Here is a 22,957-nt window from a genome sequence, read left to right on the forward strand (position 1 = left end):
TTATTGCACACTGCACGCGGTATTTATGTGCTAGGGGCTTTTGTTTCATTAGGCAATACCTGTAAGCATAATTCTCCAGACTTTGCAAGGCAGCCTTGAATACAATATACAGTTTACTTATATCCAGTCGTTCTCAACCCTGTAATACCCAACACCATCTTTTGGAGCAAATATTCATTAGTGCCCACTTACCACATTGAAATAAATCTCCTAGATTGTGCAACTCATCTACACATATAATTTGGAAAATTTCAATAGTATTTTCTAGCTACAGTATAAAGGAGAGATAAAAGGTAGATCATTTACAATAGAATAATATGCTTCAGTAATAGGCATTTGGGCATGAAACCCTAGGAGACCCACCGAAGCAGCGAGACCCTTGCGTCTGTGTATGAACGTGGTAGTTTCAAACGTGGGTCAGTTCAGGTGTGTCCCCCCAGTGACTAAGATGCTACAAGGGATGTCCCCCCAGTGATGTGCTTTTCAAAAATGGAGAACAGTCCTTGGCAGTGTTCCAACTAGTCAAGATTCAACCTTCTTGCAATTTACATTGATTGGAGTCACATTCTTGTAAAGTTCAGCCTATATTGAAACTATGCAAAAACGTGTGTGTGTGTGTGTGTGTGTGTGTGTGTGTGTGTGTGTCTACACGTAAAAGGGAGTTGAGTTCTCAGCTCAGGTAATTATAAACATGAATTTTTCTCCATGGGATAGTCAAAACTCACAGTAAGTTTGGGATTCTTGTCTGGTTGGTGACACTAACTCTTGTACATTCTTGCCCCCTCCCGCTGCATGCCCGGAGGGCCCCTGTGATTGTGACAACCACAAACACCCTCCCAAATTTACCAGTCACCTCTTAGGGGGTTACAGTCTGAATGGGGTTGTTAAAAAAAACACACCAAACTTCCAGGGAGCCCCCGTGTAGCTTCGGGAACACACACATATGATTTCTATTCTTGTGTGAAAGGCTATGTTCAAAAGCCAACACTCTGTCTTTCATGCAGTTCCTGTGCTATTAATACTCAATTCCATTCCACAAACCTGTCCTGTGTGCCTGCGTATATGGCCATCGCCTGTGCCCCTCTGTAGCGGATACTCTTACTAGTGTTCTACGTTACAGAATCCTGACAGTTTATCTGTTCCTGGATGAACAGTTTTCTTTTATGTCCTTTGTAGGTTGGTTTATCTTAAATGATTACTCCCCTGTTTTCCCCAGGTGCTAAAAAAGAGGGAGCAAGTGTAGAGAAACACATCGCGCATTTGATACAAAATGGGGGAGACACACATGTGGGTAGACAGCAATGCAGGATGAGTGGGTCCATCGACAGGGGAAAACGCAAAGAACAGAGACAGCCAGAGGGAGGAGAGGTAACTCTAGCCAGAGGGCAGAGGGCTTCCTGCAGGAGGCAATGGTGGATTTGTGTTTCGAGGAGCATCAGGAGTTTGACAAGCATAAAAAGGGGAAGAGGAAGAATATCCCAGCAGACAGAACAGCCTTTAAAAAGCACAGACGCAAAGAGGCACATGGGTGGCTCCGTCAGTTGAGCATCTGACTTGGGCTCAGGTCATGATCTCATGCTTCATGAGTTCAAGCCCCACATTGGGCTCACTGCTGTCAGCACGGAGCCCGCTCCGAATCCTCTGTCCCCGCCCCCATCTCTCTCTGCCCCTCCCCTGCTCATGCTCTCTCTCAAAAATAAATAAAACATTAAAAGAGGGCACAGAAGCATGAAGCGGGATTCTGTCTCTTTAGAGGGTAAGCTGCAAAAATGACTGGAATTACAGGCAAGGCGGAGAGGGACAGCAGATGCTTGCCAACAGTGGGGCTCCAGGCACTTCTGCTCAGGAAGGGGGGGTGACACATTCTGTGGGAAGAGGAGGTGGCAGGGCAGCAGGCAGGATGCAACTACCGCCTTGGAGCAAGGCCACGTCCTCACGGCTGCCACTGCCACTGTGGGCACGTGACCCTGGGATTCCGAAGGCTCAGACAAGGCCCATCTCTGTTCTTTACTGTGGGGAGTATGGACTCCGCCTTCTCTCCAGTTTTCCCTCCAGGGCACGGCCATCATGTCTCTCCCAAAAGCAAGAAAGACCAACTGCATCCTTCCGGATACTTGTGCTGTTTCTCAAGGGAGCCATGCAGCATTCAGGAGCAGTTCCACATTGCCTCTCTCCCTTTTCTCCTCCTTACCCCTCTCTCTCCCAGTCCCCCGCCTCCTCCTTTTCCTTCATTACAAAGCTGACAAAGAGAACTTGGCCATCGTAGAGACTTCGGAAAACAGTACAAAAAAGAAAGTAGAATCTTGCGAAAGCCCCTCGTCCAGGGAGATCTGTCGTCAACACGTTGATAATGGTGCTTCTGAATCATCTCTCTTTGCATCGTTTGCCCAAATGCCGGCCACTCCACTGGCATGTCGATCCCCTTCCCAAGGTCCTCTGCCCTCTGACGCTTGCAGGGGCTGTCACTCATGTGTCCCCGTGTCTGTCCTAGCTGCAGCCTGTGTCTTCCCCAGAGACCCGTCTCTGGGTCTCCATGCTCTGCTGTAACACTGCTCTTGGCATTGCTGCTGGTCCCCTCCTGCAGGGCTGGCCTGTGGGAGGAGTCAGATACTGCCCTCTCTCTACCTCTCCGTCCCGGGAATGGTTGCAGCCCTTCCCACCGCACGGCTGAAACCCGCTGTAATTTCTAATGAGACTTTTCTGTAGATACAGGAACATCGGAAACATTGTCATGCCACGTCAGGTTGTAGTTCAGGCTGATCTTGGACTTCAGAGGTGTATGCCTGTCCCGGGGACCACATGGGGCCATGTCCCTGACCTGCCTGCAAGTGGCTAAAGCCATCTTACCCTGACCTCCTGGAGAGGCGGTTGCAGGCAGGCAGCTTAGCTGACTCAGGAGAAACCAGCTTTGGATAATTTAAGGAGAAAAGAAAACAAAAAATGAAAGGATATCTGATAGCTACCGAATCCCTGGGATGGACAGAGACCCAGACTTGGGAGGTACCCAGCCAAGAGCAGTCACCCAAATCACGCCACAGAAGCGGTTCCGGAAGAAGCCACTGTCGTTTCTGGCTGGCATAGGTAGCATCTGGCCGTGCTGACCCCATTGATTCTGGGCCGTAGGTGCTGCTGCTAGAACCACCCCGTGACTGCCCTGAAAATGGGATAGAATATCATCACTGTGGCCACCGGCCCCAGGATGGCACCCACATGGTCCCTGCTTCTTTGTAGAACTGACGGTGTGTCCACTGCTCCCTGCCACCTCCCTGCCCCCATGGAAGCTTCCATCTAGTGCTGTCTGGCTCCACCTTGACTGGGGGCAAAGTTGTCTCTCCATGCCTCTGCCCTGTGTAGTGTTCATGTTCCTCAATCTCTGTTCAGGAGACTTCGGGGGAGCCAAGAGTCTTGCGCGGCAGGCTGGGCACAGGTGCTGAGGTAGTTGCGTCCACACTAGAGGAGGGCTCTGCATCTAACCCCTTCCTCTCTGCCCCTGGTCCCTCAGACTGTAGGTTCTGGTAACCCCGCTTAGGAGACCCTGGGAAGATGTAGTCCCTTCCCACCCTTCTTCCCTTTCCAGGCCGAGTGGCCATTCTGCCTTCTCTCTGTCTTTGACCCTAGCCCGATCTTATCTATTCTGTGGGAGAGAAAAAGGTGGTTTGGAGGCGCCTGGGTTAAGCACCTTACTCTTAATTTCAGCTCAGGTCGTGATCTCACAGCTTGTGAGTTCGAGCCCCACATTGGGCTCTGTCTGCATCGACCGTGTGGAGCCTGCTTGGGATTCTCTCTCTCTCCCCCCCTTCTTTCTGTCCCTACCCTACTTGCTCTCTCTCTCAAAATAAATAAACTTAAAATTAAAAAAAAAAATAAAAACAGTGGTTCTGCAGGCATGCCTCTGGGAATCTTTGCTCCTCACTTAGGAATAGCCTTTGGGATACCAGAGAGCGGAAAACACACAGAAAACCATAGAAAAGATACTCCAAGGCCAAGTCTGTCGCATCTGTCTCACTAGTGTCTGGTTCAGAGTCTGGCTTTTGTCTCCGTGGTCGGGGGAGCCTGGGCTACATGCTTGTGTCTTTGCAGGGGGGAGGCTGGGAGAGCGAGTACTTGGCATTCTATAGCTTCTGTCCTGGGAGGAGCATTGTTCTGTTTTGCTCATCAGTGAATTGAGCTCAGTAGGTGCACGATAAATATTTATTGAATGAAAGGGTAGAAAATATTGAATTCAACTTCATTCACAGCTTGGAAAATATTCTGCAAAAGAAAATTTGTTCAATCTGGATGTTTCTATCAAGTTGTCTCAATGCAGGGTTTCCCAGTTTAGGATTTATTTCTTTTAAAAAAATTTTTTAATGTTTATTTAGTTTTGAGAGAGAGTGATAAAGAGAGCACAAGCAGGGGACGGGGGGAGAGAGAGAGAGAGAGAGAGAGAGAGAGAGAGAGAGAGAGAGAGACATGGAACCTGAAGCAGGCTCCAGGCTCTGAGCTGTCAGCACAGAGCCTGATGCAGGGCTTGAACTCACAAACCATGAGATCAGGACCTGAGCCGAAGTCAGACACTTAACCGACTGAGCCACCTAGGTGCCCCAGGATTTTTTTCTTTTTCCTTCCTTCCTTCCTTCCTTCCTTCCTTCCTTCCTTCCTTTCCTTTCCTTTCCTTTCCTTTCTTTTCTTTTCTTTCTTTCTTTCTTTCTTTCTTTCTTTCTTTCTTTCTAGCCATGTTTCATTCTTTCTTAAGCTCCTCTGTTTCCAGTCTAACTAGAAAGTGAATGCATATTTCTTTCTGTCTTCTTTCCATTTTCTTTCTATCTCCCAACAATTCTCTGCAAACCTGTCTGGGCAGCCTTCTTGTACCTCCAGGAAAATTCTAGGCCCTCAAACCATTGTTTCATTTCTGCTTTCTATACTCCAAATCTTTTCCTCAAACGTGCTCCTCCTTTTCATAGACTTAATTATTGTTTTCTTGCTTCTCATTGCCTTTTTCTCTTCTAGTTCCCACATCTTTGCCCCATATAATTTCTCAAGGCCTATTTCATTATTCTCTATAGTTTTATGACAGTGAGCATCCCTGTGTGCTTTCATTAAAAAGTCTTTCTCTAGAAAGAAGGAAAGAAAGGGTGTAACTCTTGGGGAGGGGATTGCTTACCACATCCCCAATAACACCCAGGGATCTTCACGGGTGTTGACTCAACAACACCCACGTGCATTTTAAAGGTATTGACCTAACTCTGGCTGATCTTGGGGCTTTCTTCAGGTCTTCTAGTCGGTGAGATAAATATTGAGCCACAGAAAAATGCATGCTTCTTTGCCACTTACCTTGATTCCTGGGCATGTAGACAGGCGCTCTGGGCAACCCACCAGAGGCTCACAAGTGTCTGCCCTCTGGGTTATTCATACCTGCAAATGGAGGGAGGGGGGCATGTGAAGGCTTTCTTCTCTCCCTCACTTCCTAAGTACACTTGGATGCTGGTTCCAGGCCAACAGCGACCTGGCTCCGAGATGGCCAGGAAGGATGAGGAAGAGTCAAGGGCTCCTTGATGATCCACTGTGACCCTTTTACTTTACTCAATGTGTTACGTGGCTGCATTGTGACCATTGTTCCCCAGCTCCATCCCCTGGCCTGTCTCATCCCTGTGCGGGGTCCCTCTTCCTCCAGAAAGCCCCTCTGGGGCCTGGCTTTGCTTAATGACTTCCCCAGTTCCTCATCTCCTTCTAGGACAGGCCCCTCAGTAGGAGGTCCATTGTAATCGTGCTCCTCCTTGGTGGGGGCCGTAGTCTAAACAAGGGAACTCGCCTTCCATTGAGGAGAAATTGCCCCAGTGGACACAGTCTGACCTCTTTCTCCCCTTCATTGTGTAATAATTATTGAGCTATCACTAACATAAAAAACCATGGTACCAGAAGGACTGCAGGGAGGAGAGTTGAGATGATGGGGGTCCTTGAAGGAGCCAAATAAATAGTGTCCTCTCCTTCCCACCCAAGGTATGAACTGATTGAGAAGTAAGACAAAGGAGATGATGCACTAAAGCACAGTATTACTATATTTTCTCAACACTGGAGAATATGGCTTGTATCTGTAGAAAAATGGGGTTTTAATAACAGTGCCAGAATTAGGAGATCACAAGGCCACTTTTTGAGGGCAGTTTGTTCCCAAAAGGAAAGGAGAGGAAGAGACAGAGTGCTCAATTCCTGGGTCAGAGTAAGGCTGGAGACATGCCATGTGTATCGTAGCAGGGGGAGCCCCCTGCTCGAGAAAGAAGCATTGGGGTGGGATCTTGTTGCCCTGGCTGTTGTGGACTGCTTGACCTTGAACGCTTGTTAGCCAGGGGAGGAGAAGAGTGAGGCGGCTTCAGGTGTCTGTAGCACTGTTATTGCAGTATTATTATCGTATGCTCGTACATATAACGGTAGGAGGGCATTTTGGGGTGGAGGCTGTGTTGTTCACTGTGCTGCTGAAGTCTGGGTAAAGTAACTTTAGACTTTGGATAGGTGAGCAGCTAGGCGGGCATTGATCAAGGTTGCCAGGGGTTATTCTGTAGAGGTGGCTTGTCAGGAGGGGGGTCCATCCTCCTCTGCTTTCCATGGGCTTGCTTTCCAAACCTCAGCTGAAGAGCAGAACCATTCTTCAGCCAAGGTTACATGTGGGAGCTTCCTACATCGGTGTGATTGCCTGTGTGCCGTTCCAATCCTGAGGGTACGGTTTCTGAATTCTTAACTAACAGAGATCCAAGGGTTATCCATCACCGTTGTCACGCTTTTGTATTCCACATTACCAGAGCTACAAGAATATTTCTATCTTCTCTCCTACGTGGTATTTTTAATCAGTGGGATGTCATTAGGTACTATACTTTGCCTTCAACACCTGCACCAGGGCAGGACACCATGGACAGCGCCACAAAGACTGCTCTCAGCCAAAGACTTGGTGGTTCCCACCCCGCCTTGCGCACTAGACTTTGTGTGCATGAGGAAGGAACTTTTCTCTTTTCAGACTGCTGTGTCCCTTGCAGCTAGAACAGCCTATGGCGTATGAAAGGTCCTTAAAAATTATGTGCTGAATGAATTAACTGGCTGTATTCTGAGTGCAAGCTCTTGTGTTCCAGTTGAGTATTATCTTCAAATGTTAAACACCACTGAATTGTAGAGCAGAGGACTTTAAAAGATTTTAATTAAAGTGTTCCTGGAGTAGAACAGCTGAGAATGTTTATTATTTGTGGATTTTAATTTTTCTACATGCCAGGTGCACCTATATTGGCATTTCAGTGATAAAAACAATTTAATTATATATACCAAAAGCTTTTTAAAAAACTTTGCATGGTGATACCAGGAAAGCACTGAACTTGCCAATAATCTATTAGATGCTGCAGTGTGGCTCAGAGTCAGGTGCTAGATGAAACTTGTGTGTGTGAATTCAGCTATTGAGCTGAATGTAAACAAAATACATTTGTGTATTCAGCCTTTGAGTAGGACATTCTCCATAGGCTCCATGAGGATTTTGCTACATGATTCTCACTAACGTGTGTTTATAGTATCTCTGCCATGGGGATTATAGGCAAATGCTGTTTACAAGCTCTCCTCAAAGTTTATAGAATTGCTGATACTACATGGTTATTCATTATAATGTTGAAACTATTTGTTACAACTTTGTGGAAAAAGAAATCTTTGTGGAAAAACATAATAATATCAGAAAATAAAGTCAGTTCTTTTGAAAGGCAGTTCCTATTATCTTTCCATTTTGAGAAATTACTCTCAGTTGAATTGTATTACCATGGTGATGTGTTTGCATTTCAACAAAACCAAACCAGACTGTAAAGTAGAGCTCTGCATGTCTAGCTCCTGTCCTACGACTTTTATTGCAGTATCCTTATTATTAAATAAAATCTCCTACGTTCCGGCTAAAAATCACAACAAAGAAGCAATTTCCTCGGCCAGACACAACAATCTGGATTGCTGATCTCAGAATTCGAAGAAATCACATAAAAGTGAAAAGGAGAACAGGCATTAGAGAGGTAAAAGTCAAATAAAGGACTCACCCACAAATGAATAGAAATATACTTGTTCTCTAAAATAAGCCAACACAGGAAGGGCGTTTTGCTTAATGAGAGTTGGACGTGTGGCTTAGTCCCCTGAGGTCTGAAACAAGTAAACCCTTTCAGGATTGTCAGCACATACCTCCCTGTCTCAAAGGAGAGCTCTTAGAGCTGGCTCTCCTGCTCTCTGTTTGTGAAGTTTGTTTTACTCTTTGGAATAATTGCACACGTAATTCTGACAACTAAATGCAAAGTCTACAGGAGGTAGGTTTTGAGTTCTTCGAAAATTCCTGCAGTTCGTGCCAATGGGAGGCAGGAAATCGTTTCGCATAATGCTATTTGCATAAGAAGGAAAGAACACATCATTTATTCTAATCAACAAAGTGTGAAAACAAGATCTGGACAGATGTGCACAACCGTCCTATCACTCCTGCCCAAATATTGTATCAGTCCATCTTGTCCCAGATCACAATTTTGTTCGCCCAAGAACACATTAGCTCAGTCAGATCTGGGTTCTCACAAAGCTTTTTGCTAGCTGCTGGGCTTACTGGTAAATAAGCAGTGTGGTTTTGCTTAGCAACCCCTCCGTGGAAACACAGCACGCTTTGTAAGCGGTGGGGAGGTGGGGAGGTGGCTGGCTCGGGAAGCAAGGTGTGTGCCTCTCAGGGTCTCTGCAGCTAGTCTCTGACATCGCAAACATTATCTTCAATCCTTAGTCTCGCAAGGCTGATGAAGAACTAGGGGGAAATTAATTGGAAGGCAAATAAAAAGCGTTCAAGATTGTGAGCTGAGACTGTCTGAGAACTCAACCCAGAGTCAACACAGAAGAACCAAGAGAGAATGAGGACCTTTTTTCTCATTAAAAATGAGGTAATTATAGGAGATAACGTATCCAGGAAGCCCACAATGACTTCCTGAAGCTAAACAAAGATTATCTTAAGCCAGACATGAGGGAACATTCCTCAGTAGCTAAGGGCAGCATTAAATCTGGGACTGTCCACATCTAAGAAAAGATTTGAACTTGTACATCCAAGATAATCATTAACCGTCACTGAGCACTTAGCAGGCAGTGTGATCAGCTTTTGCACACTCATTTAATTTTCCAAACAATCCTGTGAGGTGGGTTCTTTTACGTCCATTTTATAAAGGAAGAAACTGATGTGTAGAAAGATTGACAAACTTGCTTGAGGTCACCCAGGTATATAGCAGTGGGGATGGGAGGTGTGCCAGGCAGTCTGCTCTTAGACCCCGAGTTCCTAACCACCATTTTACAAGTGGTAGGGTGCAGTTACAGGCCTAATGGGGATTCAAAGTCCAAAGATCACTGGATGAGGTGTAACGTAGTTTGTAGTTCCATCTTGAAAGCTGTGAAGTGTCCAATTAAGGCAACTGTTTTGTTTCATTTTAATATCTGGAGGGCAGCAAAAGCACGGATATCCAGAATAACATATATTGCTAAAACCTTACGTCCACACCTTGTCCTTTTTTAAAAAAGGTTTTTTAATGTTTTTACTTTTGAAAGAGACAGAGACAGAATGCGAGTGGGTTAGGGGCAGAGAGAGAGGGAGACACAGAATGTGAAGCAGGCTCCAGGCTCTGAGCTGTCAGCACAGAGCCTGATGTGGGGCTCGAACTCCCCAACTGTGAGATCATGACCTGAGCCAAAGTTGGGACGCTTAACCGACTGAGCCACCCAGTCGCCTCCACACCTCTTCCTAAAGTGAAGTATGGGTAGACAGCTTTTCATACACACGCATGCGAGACACTTGACTTCTTATGTCTCTAAAATACCCCAATGATTGACTTCTCCATGCATTCACTGAGCATCACTGTAGGATGTCTGGAAGCAGCAGCCCAGGAGCACACGTGCTGGCTTGGGCAGTGAGCAGTGGTGAAATGTTTACCTTGCTGATAAACTCTCCAACAGATAATACATTTAAGACACCACTATTTAGCCTTTGTTACATACCTCCCTCTCTGCCACCAAACGAATCCTGTCCTGTGCCATCGTCCCTTCTGCCCACCTCTGAGAGCCGGGGAATGTCCCCCAGCTTTCACATACTTGCAGTCCTCCTTTGCCAACCTCAGCCTCATGTGGGTCGCAGTTGTGTCCCCACCCTAATAATTTATGACCTCACAAGTGTCTCACAAACATTTAGTTCACTTTACTTTTATTATGTGTTTGTGGAGGACAATTTATGGTGTGTGTGTGGGGGGGGGGGGGAATGGTGTGTCCATTGCCAGCAATTAGATGAATTTAATGATTGATGGCGAAATCTCCTTTCGGGCTTTGGATTTTTATATATATCTATAAACAAAACTAGGCCAGTGATACATAAGTTCCTGGATTCTCAGAGGGACTCAACTGCCCTCACCCAGTCCTGCTATCATATCCAGTCTGGAAATTTATGAAATGGGGAAGACATTCCCGTGGTTCTCAAGTGATTTATCTGGTCACAATACTTCTGTGCAAAAATACTTGGAATTTTCATTTGCAGTTTCAACAATATCAGTAAATTATCACTTTTTTTTTTCTAGATGGCTTTTCTGAGGAGATGAGGAGGGACCATGTAAACATGCATGGATCAAATAATTTTTCCCTGTTCCCACTTTATACACTGAGTGCCCTCTTGGGAGTTAGAGCACATGACTAGTTTTCATAAGGAAGGATTGTATTTCTTTGGGTCTTCTTGTGTGTTTTTAGGGAATATACTGATCCCAGAACGGGGGTGGAAATCGTGCTGACTTAGATTTGTGCCAAAATATATTCTCCACTGTAACTGCTCTTACTGACTGCCCTGTGTCTTCCATTTTGCCGCGTTGAGCATACCTGGGATTGGGACCCCAGTCAGGTGGGGCTGAATGTTTCTGAGACGTGATTAGAGCGGACAGCAGCCTTTCCTCCTTTCAGCTTCCTCATCTCTGAAAATTTCCAGTGAACAAGCAACACCATCGTTTCTCCCTCAGTTGGGGAGGAGGGGATGGAAGGAGGGGAAACCTAGTCATCTTCTTGACTGGCATTTCCATGGTTGGCCCAAGTGGCTCATCTTAGAAGACACAATTGACTCTCTCTGTCCTGGGAAGATGTCACAGAGGTGTCACTGCTTATTACTGAAGGTTAGGAATTCCCGGACAGATCGCATAGTGACACTTTTTTATTCTTAGTCTTCCTTTCTAGAAGGGAAGCAGGATGGCCTGTTTTTCATGGGGGTTAGTCTGGTTGATTTTGTTATGAGGGGGTAGGTTGGACGGGCGGGGAGGGGGGGACTCTGACAACTTTGTTTGAGCTGGGAAATTGTTGAGTAACTTGAAGTCTGGTTCCATCAGTAGGCACTGGACTGGGAGTTAATCACATCAGAAGTCTAATCTCGGCTTTGCCTCTAATTAGCAAAATCATTTTATGCTGGTCCCTCAACCCCTCCTGGCTTCTGGTTTTGCATCTGTAAAATGAGGTGTATGAATGCAAAGGTCTCTCTGGGCTCTGAGGTTCTCTGCCTTCTAATTCACCAGAAGGCAATGAATAGGAAACAGAACACATGGTAAGGATTTCCTAGATCCAGTGCCCTACATGTGGTGTATTTTTTTTTAATTTATTTTTTAATATATGAAATTTACTGTCAAATTGGTTCCCATACAACACCCAGTGCTCATCCCAAAAGGTGCCCTCCTCAATACCCATCACCCACCCTGCCCTCCCTCCCACCCCCCGTCAACCCTCAGTTTGTTCTCAGTTTTTAAGAGTCTCTTATGCTTTGGTTCTCTCCCACTCTAACCTCTTTTTTTTTTTTTCCTTCCCCTCCCCCATGGGTTTCTGTTACGTTTCTCAGGATCCACATAGAAGTGAAACCATATGGTATCTGTCTTTCTCTGTATGGCTTATTTCACTTAGCATCACACTCTCCAGTTCCATCCACGTTGCTACAAAAGGCCATATTTCATTTTCATGTGGTGTATTTTTGCAGAACATCAATCTAGGTGGTGTAGAAAGGCCCATTCATTCTGGTATTATATGGTTTTGGTTGGGTTATAGTGCTAGGGCCCCCTGATGACAATTGACGTGCCAGTCCTGGGAGCTTTGAGAAGACCTTAAAGATTATTTAGTCCAGAGGCAATGCCAGTGTTGTCTTGAGTGCATTCAAGGGGAATACCAATGATGCTTCCAGTCTACCTCTGGACTCCGTTGGCACTGTTTCTTTGAGTGACGTCAGTCTAATACCCAATCTAAATGCTCTCACCTCCTGCTGGCTCCTTGAGAAGCTGATCTGAAATGAAGCTCCTGTCATTTTCGACAGTGACCCCATCATTCTGACTTAGACTTTTGTCCGTCTTTGGTGGATAATACAGCCTAAACACGCTGTAGCGCTAGCTCAAACACATGTGTTTTGAAAGAAAAGTATGTTATAAACGTACCACTTCAGCAGGGAAGGAGGGTGAAGAAGCTGGAGTCTGTCTCAAATGAGTATGGGCGTGGCTGTGTTTTCCTTGTCCTCTGAACACTTTAGTCTGTCTCAGGCCAGCTGTTTTTGTTTTTGTTTTTGTTTCTTCCCCCCAACACGTTCCCTTTGATACAAGGGAAACTAGGTGCCAAGTCCATCGCTGCCACTGTGGAAAGAGCTCCAAACCTGTACCCTCCTAAAGGAGGGTCGATAATACGCGAGAAATGGCAGCAACCCCTTCTGGGGAATAATTATATTCGCACCAGTGAGGAAGTTAGAATCAGCATTTGGAACCACTTGAAGGACATTCAAGGCATGACCTAAGCAGGGTTTCTTGACCCACGGTCCATGGTTTCTTGACCGAAGGTCCATGAACAGGCTTCCTGGGGTCCAAGAGCCACCTATAGAGCATCTGAAAACTTCTGTCCGTGTGTTTTTCTAGGAGAGGGTCCACAGCCTTCCTTCCTCCGGTTCTCCCAAAGTTGCCCATGACTGAAGAAAGGTGAAAAGCCACTGACATAATACATTTTTTTCTGTGCCTCTCTGTCCTCTGAATCCAGGGTGATAAAGCTGACCTATCTTTCTGCTTTGCTGTTCCCAGAAAAAGCAAGTGAGCCAGACCAAGATCCGGGTCATCTCAACCATCCTGTTCATCTTGGCCGGCTGTATTGTGTTTGTGACGATCCCTGCTGTCATTTTCAAATATATCGAGGGGTGGACAGCCTTGGAGTCCATTTACTTTGTGGTGGTCACTCTCACCACAGTAGGCTTTGGTGATTTTGTGGCAGGTAAGCTCCCTGGGCATCCCAGTCACCAGGGCCCCCAGCGGGGAGAATATTCTGTTGACAGTGCTTTTTACAACCACCAGGGGGCGCCTGGGTGGCCCAGTTGGTCAAGTGTCTGACTTCCGGCTCAGGTCTCTGGCTCACAGTTGGGGAGTTTGAGCCCCGTGCCTGGCTCTGTGCTGACAGTGCAGAGCCTGGTGCCCGCTTCGAGATCTGTGTCTGCCTCTCTCTCTGCCCCTCCCCCGCCCTCCCCCCCTACTCAAAAACAAATAAACACTAAAAAAATTTTTTTAACCACCAGAAAAAACGTTATGGGAGAAGCAAATGGAAACATCTCAATGTCACTGCTGCTGTGCATGGACTCATTTCAAGCCCGTGGTCCCATGTAATATAAAATAAGCCGCAGATTCTGCTGTGAAAAGAAAGCCGGCCCCTTCCTCCCCAGGATGTTCATTGCCCTTATCATCATATGAATTATGCATGAGTGAAATGAATTTCTCATTGAATGTTAGACTTATGATTTGCATTAAAGCTCCTTGAATGAATTGATAAAGACTGTATTAGCAAATGGCAAATAAGGAACTTTGGGGAGATTAGCATAGAGTTTAGCCTGCAGCCATCTGTGGGTTAGGCTTCCTGATGCTGCCCAGGGGAGGGCCGTGGTCCCCGCAAAAGTTATCCTGGGCACAAAATTTAGGACTCAGCTGACTAGTAGAAGCCGAGACCCGTCCCAAGGGAGTAAAATTTAACGGATTCTGCATGAATGTATATTTTAGAAGCAATAGCCTTCATTGTGAAAGTCAATGCCAATGAACTATGTTTATAGAAGCAAAAGAAAACCACCATCAATTTCATCCGGGGACAGGGAGTTTGAAAATGAAATGAGATCTGGCTTCTTACATGTATGGCTTTCCCAGAGTGTGGTAGGAAGGCAAAGAGAGAGAAACAGGCCATCCTTCTGTGTCCTAACAGATAATTCTAGGGGGTCGGGCAATGGATCGTTGCCTACTCCAAGAAGTGAATGCTTTGATTAAACAACTCTGTCCTAGGCCCAACACGTTTGAGTGGTGTGTGTGTGTGTGTGTGTGTGTGTGTGTGTGTGTGTGTTATTCACCAGTTCCCGGTTAGGCAGCTGCATAGACATTTGCAGGCTGAGATCATGGGCCTCCCATCCTTTATTTGACACATGATCCTGGCAGCACCTTGGTTTCCTCACAGAGTATGGTGCTCGCCAGGATGACAGGGATCTGGGAATCCGGAAAGCAGCACATTCTGGAGGGGATACTGAAGTCTTTTCAAAAGATGCCTGGGTGCCTCCACATTCATTCCAGGCTACTAGGGGCCTTCTAGCTGTTACAGCAGGGCAGATGAAGACTGCAGTCCAGTTTGTAAAAAATAGCAGTTTTTATATTTTTTTTCTTCCTTTTTATTGCCTAAGGACAAAGCATTGCAAAGTCAAAGTGATTAAAAACTTTACAAACTTACAAAAGCCGGGGGTCTGGGTCCCCACCAGTCTTTCCTTATGCACAGTCACTGTGCGTCTCCTCGCCTTGGGTCAGGAGTCACTTCATGCCATCCGAGCAGAGGCCTGAAGCTCCGGAGAGAAACCACAGGGAACCCGCTGGGACGATTTCACAAACTTCTGTAAGTTCCCCCAGGGCATAGCTCGCACTGGTCTGTGCTTCCAGGTGCCCTCGGTGTTAGTCCTGGGCTGTCTGCTGGACTGTCTGTTACAGGACACCTGTGACGAACCTTCTCGCTAAACACCTGCTCGACTCAGCCTGTTAATCTGCTAATCTGGGGCACAAAGAGCAGAGCCTTGGAATATAAAATTTAAAAATTTATTTACTTATTTAGTGATCAGCAAAGTTTTAATTTGAATTTAGGTTATCTGTTTATTTGTTTGAAGTTTATTTTGAGAGAGGGAGAGAGAGAGGGAGAGAGGGAGAGAGAGAGAACCCCAAGCAGGCTCCGCACTGTCAGTGAGGAGCCCGACGAAGGGCTTGAACTCACAAACCGTGAGATTATGACCTGAGCAGAAATCAGGAGCCAGACACTTAACCGTTGGAGCCACTCAGGCAACCCCCACGTTACCTGTTTACATATAATTAATTATACAATGCAAGAAAATGCAGGGAAGCGTGACATTAAAAAAGAAGATGACATTTGACAATAACGTAATTGAATATCTTACATTTTACTGTTATAAGTTGTGATCTTATAAAACCAAAACTGTTATAATCTATTCACATTAGAGTCAATGTATAAATACCTACTATCTACTTTTGTTAATATTATTGAATCAAGGCTTTCATGTTAATTGAAAGGTGAATATGAATCTGTAAAGTAATATGAATTCCATTTTACAAAACAGCACTGACTGACCGAAAAAGAAAAAAGAAAAAAGAAAATGAAATAAATGAGCCCCAGATTTAACGCACATGAATGTTCTCGGTTGGCCGGTGTGATGGGACTTTATTTAGAGCCTTGCTGCTTCAGTAAAAATGTCAGAAAGAGGTAGCTTTTATTTAGATCCTAGATGAATACAGTTGGCCAACCTAAATGATTTTGCATATGTTGGTTCTAAGTAAAAAAGTTAAAGATAACCCAGGAAAGAAAACGTGTGACTTGTTTAACATTATGGTGTGTATATGGGTCCCTGCTCTTCATCGTGGATGGGAGAGAAGAAAGGTCATGCATGTTCTTTACCTCTTAACCCACAGTGACCGCCCTTATTAGGGAACACTGCCCAGCTGGTGTCTTTCCTCCCCGGAAGGAAGGGGAGGGAGGGGAGGAGCAAGGACAAAATGAGAGGGGCCTCTGGTGCTTCAAGGGGTCCTGCCACTGATTTTGATTTATTATTTCTTCTTATTACCCACCATGGATTGAGAGCACTTAGCACATACCGGCACTTGACTTTATCTTTACTTACCTCGAAAGGGCATGACCCCCCCCCCCCCCCCCCCAGTCACAGGCCTGGCGCTGGTTTAATTCCCTTGTTTACTGTTGATTACAAAGCCTTGTTTCTTTTGTTCTGAGGTCTCCACGGACAGGGTGTCTCTTATAATTCACAGTGCTGACTGCGAGCGGACCAGGCCTTCCTAAATTTGGGTTTCCAGAACTTCTGTAGATTGTGGTCCAAAGATGCATGCCTTTAAGGCATGAAATTTGTCACAAGCTTAGCAACAGGGAACGAGGCCCGACCATTTCAAAAAGGTGCATCAGCAAGAGTTGATAGTTGCTCTGAGTCAGCATCACTTCTAGAAATATAATCGGAACGTTGGTCATCATGCAGGATTAAATGCTGGCTTATTTTAATAGCTGACTTCCTTTGGGACAGCCTAACAACTTCGGAGCATTTCGAAACCCTCAATGGGAGCGCACACACGGAGCTCTCAATTCCAGACAAGCGGTTGAGAAAGGAATCCACCAAAGGGTCCCTTTTGTGTTGTTTGCTAGCGCACCCTAGTGGCAGTCTTTGGCGGGCGGTGGTGATTTGCTGAGGTCAGTATTTACCGTCGGCAAGCCCCTCCTCCCCCCGCCCCAGGCTCTGAGGACCGAGCTGCACGGTTCTCCCTCCCGCCCAGCGCGGAAATGAACCTCAGAAACCACTTACTGTTGCAGGAACCCTAGAGAAAGCTGGGGGGGGGGGGGGGGGGGGGGGTTCCCAAAAAGGGAAAAAAAAAAAAAAACAAAGGCAGCTGAACCAGACCGAAGTGTGGTTGCCCAGAGCCCGTTAGCAATGTTTGGAATTCTCGTGTTAAGAAATGGCAGTGGCTGTGGAGATCTTGAGGCCTTGTGGGCTGCCCTGCACCCTGGGTTCGGTCCCACTGACAGGAGCCACAGGCCACAGGGCCTGCCCACGTGCCTTTGGGAGGTATTACTGAGACCATAAGAGCTCAGACTGGATTCCGTGGGGCTCGATGAGGTTGCAACCACCACTCAGTGGGAAAGACTAGTAATCACTCCTCGTGTAACACCTTAATTACCCATACATTGCTAATGTTCAGTTGCCTTAGAAATGGCCGCCTGGGGGCTCCCGGGTGGTTCAGTCCGTTAAGCGTCCGACTTCAGCTCAGGTCATGATCTCTCAGTTTGTGAGTTCGAACCCGCATCGGGCTCTGTGCTGACAGCTCGGAGCCTGGAGCCTGCTTCAGACTCTGTGCCTCCCTCTCTCTCTGCCCCTCCCCTGCTCACCCTCTGTCTCTCTCTCTTCCTTAAAAATAAATATTAAGGAAAAAAAAATTTTAGAAATGGCCGCCTGCCTGCCTCACTGGGCAACAATGTGTCACAGAGTGAGAGGCAGGCTGATAGCAGCCATGTCATGGAACTTCTTCACTTCTTCAGGAGAGAGCGCTGAGGTTGGAGCCTATTTTACAAGGCTACTTTTGGTAGGGCCTGTAGGAGGGTGAGAAGAAACAGGCTAATTATTTGCAATAAATGACTGGTCCTTTCAACGGAACAGCCGGTCAATGCCATCAGGCAGCTGACCGATTTGGTTTGATAGATTTCTACCGTAATCCCTACATATAAAATAAAGGGATTGGACTCGCTGGCCTTTTAGCTCGAGCACGGTGATTCTAATTACTCAGACTGATTGACCTTTTGGATTAGCATCATGTAAACACCATCCCTCAGTTAGTGTGAAATCACTACTGCTAGGATCAAAGTCTCAAGGATGCCATTAAGTCTAATTTTACTTCCTCACATCCGCTCTGCTCTTACTAAATGCGTGTGTTAAGGGGGAAATGGTTCCAAGCCATTTGGGATTATTGATCCTTCATTTTTATTACATTACAAAATTTTTTTTAAGTGTTTATCTATTGTTGACAGAGAGACAGAGTGTGAGCAGGGGAGGGGCAGAGAGAGAGGGAGACACAGGATCCGAAGCACGTTCCAGGCTCCGAGCTGTCAGCACAGAGCCCTATGCGGGGCTGGAACTCCTGAACCGCAAGATCATGACCTGAGCCGAAGTCGGACGCTTAACCCACTGAGCCACCCGGGCGTCCCTATTTTTATTACATTTAAAGGAGTTTACGAAAAAAAATTGATGGCTGGGCCTGAGCTGTTGTCCCTCTCGCTCATGTCTTTCATTGTCAAACCAAGGTTGAGAAGAAGTGGACCAAATTGGCCACTGACACGTTTCTGTTGTTGTTGTTTATTTATTTTGAGAGACAGAGTGTGTGCACCTGAGCAGGCAAGGGATAGAGAGAGAGGGAGAGAGAGAATCCAGGCAGGCGGCAGGCTGTCAGTGTGGAGCCCAATGCAGGCTCCATCTCACAGACTGTGAGACCATGACCTGAGCTGAAACCAAGAGTCGGACGCTGAGCCAACTGAGCCACCCAGGTGTCCCTGAAAAGTTTTTGTTATGGGTGTTACTGTTAGTGGTCAAGAATCAAAGAAAGTTGGGGCGCCTGGGTGGCTCAGTTGAGTGTCCGATTCTTCATTTTGGCTCAGGTCATGTTCCCAGAGTGGTGGGATTGAGCCCTCTCAGTCTCTCTCTCCGCTCTCTGCCCTGCTCACACACGTGCTCTCTCTCCCTCTAAAATATATGTGTATGAAAGGAAATTAAGCCACAGGCCAGGCTCCTTTAGGGAAGGCACAAATCTTTTCCTTGCCTGTCACCTCTTGTATACAGCAGGCCTAACAGCTGCGTGTCAGATGGTGATGGGAAGACATCTCTGCCATGTGGACCAGAATATGTTTGTTCTGCAAAGACCATATGCTAGGCCCTGGTTAAAATAACGTTTGGTTGTTTTCAGGGGGAAACGCTGGGATCAATTACCGGGAGTGGTATAAGCCCCTAGTGTGGTTTTGGATCCTTGTTGGCCTTGCCTACTTTGCAGCCGTCCTCAGTATGATCGGAGATTGGCTACGGGTTCTATCCAAAAAGACAAAAGAAGAGGTAGGACTCCTTCCAAATTCTATGAACGTTCCTGAGATCAGATTAGCTCATGTCAAGAATTACCTATCTCTCTTCTATGGGCACAAGGGCTTCTTAAATAAACGGAGGGCCCCTGTGGCTTCCTCTTTTTGAAGCATTCCTTAAAAGCCAAGGTCAACGGAATAGCAGTTATTTCTGGATCCCTTTTCGGCAGGTGAGAACGTCTGGTGACTCACCGGGCCACAGATCCGGGAAAGACTAGTAAACGATGACTGCTTTTTAAAAAATGAAAAGGGAAAAAGGAAAAATAAACCCAAACAGCGATTGTCAGCAGGGGTAGGCTGCAGCTGAGGCTGGTGTGCAGACTGGAGGGAGAGGTTTAGAACATTTTTAAAAAGCTTGAGAAAGATGGCCTGTCCTTCAGGTCTTGGGGTCTATATGGAAATGCAATAAAATACTATGAATCCTTCTTGGTTCCCTGAGACTGAAGTCCTTCAATAGTGGCCAGCCATGAGGAAGCAAACACAAGGGGTCCCTTTCACCATCATCCCCTCTCGGTTATCAGATCTATAGAAACAGACATACCCATGTGTCCAAGGACATGCAGCCTTTACTTATTTACTTTACACATTTACTTTCATGTAAATGTGCATGAAAACAAAGGCAAGAAAAGACATAAGAGGAAGGTAGATTCTGTGGTTAAAAACAATGTCCATGAAGTTCTTCTAGGAAGAGAGGAAAAGGTAAAGGCAGGCAAGAGAAGAAGAAAGGAGCTAAAGAATGGAAGGGAGATAAGAAAGAAAGAAAAAGAGGAACAGCTTCTTTAAGGGCACCTGCTCACTTCCTAGAAGACAGACATTCTACACAGAAGGCCCCAGGAGAAAGTTACTGTGTGGGAATATTTCCTTTCCCATATCATTCCCGGGCCCAAGTGTTAAATTTTCCTGCCTTGCATAAACACTGTCAGTGTAGTCTTCAGTCCGATCCCCCAGAGAGCTCACTGACCTGCTGAAAATCAGCCATAGTGAAAGTAACCACATCAATATTGACTTTCCTAAGTGCAAAAATGCAAACTTCTGAGTTAGTTGCTCATCCGTATAGAAAGACATGGGACTACTAGTCTCGGTGCTGCTGAATGAGAGCCGAGAAATTTGGTATTGATCCTCCTGTGAAAACTTCACTCTGGAGGAAGAACGTTCTGTGGGCTTTTGCAGAACATGACCAGGAAAGTTTGGTCACTAGGTGCTCTGGAGGGTCTTCTTAAACCAGAGTAAGCTCGACAGCACACGACCGTGTGGCCCAGATACAGGGTGAGCGACGGTCCCCAGGTTGTCCAGGACTGCAGAACACAGGACTCTGTGTTTTACAACCGGGACAGTCCTAGACTAACTGGGACAGGTGGATCACCCTTCCCAGACAGGAGCACTGGGGAACAGAGAAGGGCCAAGGACCCCCTGAACATCTATCTGCTTTGCACCCCCTGGGTGCTTTCCTCCTGGGAATGTCTCTCTCTGTCTCACATAACGCCAAGAGCTCCGTGAGCTAGACATGATTACCCCACTTATGTTGGAGGGATGAGGCCATACAACTAACAAAGGGGTGGGTGCGTAACAGGAACCCAAGCCTGTCTACCTCCCAACAGTGATCTCTCCCGCAGAGAGCTCTGCCTCCCGTTCAGTCACCGCCTCCACATCTCAGGCTCCTGCCGGCGGCTTCTCTAGCAAGTGTAACTCCCTGATCCCCCCCTCCCTCCCCCTGGGCCTGTGCTCCCCCATCTCCTGGCCTCCCTTGAGCCAGCCTTCCCATCAGGACATCCAAGGGCTGTGGGCGCCGGGGGCGGGTGGGGGCTCGAGGCAGGCGGAGAGAGGACTTTCTCATCCTGTCGCTTTTCTGTCTCCCGGCCAGGTCGGTGAAATCAAGGCCCACGCGGCCGAGTGGAAGGCCAACGTGACGGCCGAGTTCCGGGAGACACGGCGGCGGCTCAGCGTGGAGATCCACGACAAGCTGCAGCGGGCGGCCACCATCCGCAGCATGGAGCGCCGGCGCCTGGGCCTGGACCAGAGGGCCCACTCGCTGGACATGCTGTCCCCCGAGAAGCGCTCCGTCTTCGCCGCCCTGGACACGGGCCGCTTCAAGGCCTCGTCCCAGGAGAGCATCAACAACCGGCCCAACAACCTGCGCCTGAAGGGGTCGGAGCAGCTCAACAAACACGGGCAGGGTGCCTCGGAAGACAACATCATCAACAAGTTCGGGTCCACCTCCAAGCTCACCAAGAGGAAAAACAAGGACCTCAAAAAGACCTTGCCCGAGGACGTCCACAAAATCTACAAGACCTTCCGGAATTACTCCCTGGACGAAGAGAAGAAGGAGGAGGAGACGGAGAAGATGTGCAACTCGGACCACTCCAGCACGGCCATGCTGACTGAGTGCATCCAGCAGCAGGCCGGGATGGAGAACGGGCTGGTCCCCACGGACACCAGAGACCAGGAACTCGAGAACAACGCGTTACTTGAAGACAGAAACTAAATGCTGAGGACCTTGGACTTGACCAAGCGTCATGTTTTTTATATTCACCCTGAGACACGTGCCTTAAACAGACTTCTCGTTAGTCCGAAATTACATAGCATCGAAGAATATATTTCACTGTGCCATAAACGACTGAGATGAGAAAGATCGCTCTGCCGAAAGGAGTCAAAGAACAAGGACTGCACTTCTGGCGGCGGCCGCGGGACACTGGGGGAGTGTTCGCACACGCAGGAGGTCGTGGCCGCAAATGTTAAGGGCGTGTCTGGGACGGTGCTTGCACCCCTGTGTGGTGTCACCCCGGCCCCAGCATGTGGAAAAGGGCAGCTATTCCTTAGACCAGCTTTCTGAAAGGAACAGATGTGTCTCCTAAGTGGAGTCTCATTTTCCGAACCTACCGTTAGAGATACGTGCACACACAGAAGGGGACCAGGTGGGGGGTGAACGAGTACCTGCAGGGAGGGTCTGAGTTGGCATTTTGGCATGTTGCTCCGAGCTTGGGTTTTGATACAAACCCTTCAGGGCGCACCTACTCTTTCTAGGCTCCAAATGAGCGTCTGTGGGACCTGAGAGCACGTGGAATTTGTTGGCAACAGATCAGAGCACACGTATTCAAAGGTGCAATTGCTTTCCTCATTACAAAAGAGAAAAAAAATCACAAATGCATCACACTGTGGAATATCACCTTAACCAACGACAGAAGCCTACCGAACTTTGTCTTTTCGACGAACGATGAAAAAAGTGAACCCGCGAGCATCGGCGGACACTCGGCCTCATTTGCTGCATGGTTACGGGCACAACATCATGCATTTTCCTCAGTGGGTGCAGTGGTGAAAATAAACTGGTTCTGAAACGTTCACGTTCACTTTTCTAGTGGAACTTCGGTTATAAGTCGTTTTGATAAGAGGGGGAAAAATACCAAAACAATTGCCTTGCATGATGCCAGTGGCTTGCTGTTCTGTCTAGCTGATCCTAATTTTTTTTATAAAAATAGACATCCTGCATGTCTGAGACATACCAAGGAGGACCATGGCATCATTCCATCTCAGGGCTTTTTGTCCCTTTGGGTGTCTTAAGGTAGACATAGTGATGAGGTCCAGTCCTGCTATCTCCAAACGAAAGAAAGATTCCCCCAACAACTCTTGTACACGAAGATTGAATTGTTTTAAAATTGCCTGCAGCTTAAGTGCCATTAATGCCATTTACAAATAATGCTTAAAAGAAATATTTACAACATTCCACTTTTATGTTTGGGTGTTCCTTATTTTGAAAGCATCACTTCTTTTCCTTGCTTGTTTCTTTAGC

At 46.9% G+C, this 22,957-nt stretch overlaps 1 long non-coding RNA gene across 1 annotated transcript; it reads right to left on the bottom strand.

Annotated features, from left to right (window-relative positions):
- Positions 1 to 1,739: 1,739 nt before the first annotated feature.
- Positions 1,740 to 11,250, bottom strand: LOC125909278 (uncharacterized). The gene is made up of 3 exons (XR_007453631.1): positions 9,994 to 11,250; positions 5,314 to 5,394; positions 1,740 to 3,154 (listed from the first exon to the last, which is right to left on the bottom strand). It is a non-coding gene; the product is annotated as an uncharacterized LOC125909278 (long non-coding RNA).
- Positions 11,251 to 22,957: the final 11,707 nt, after the last annotated feature.

Source organism: Panthera uncia, assembly GCF_023721935.1.
Source record: "Panthera uncia isolate 11264 chromosome B3 unlocalized genomic scaffold, Puncia_PCG_1.0 HiC_scaffold_1, whole genome shotgun sequence".
NCBI classification, from domain to species: domain Eukaryota; kingdom Metazoa; phylum Chordata; class Mammalia; order Carnivora; family Felidae; genus Panthera; species Panthera uncia.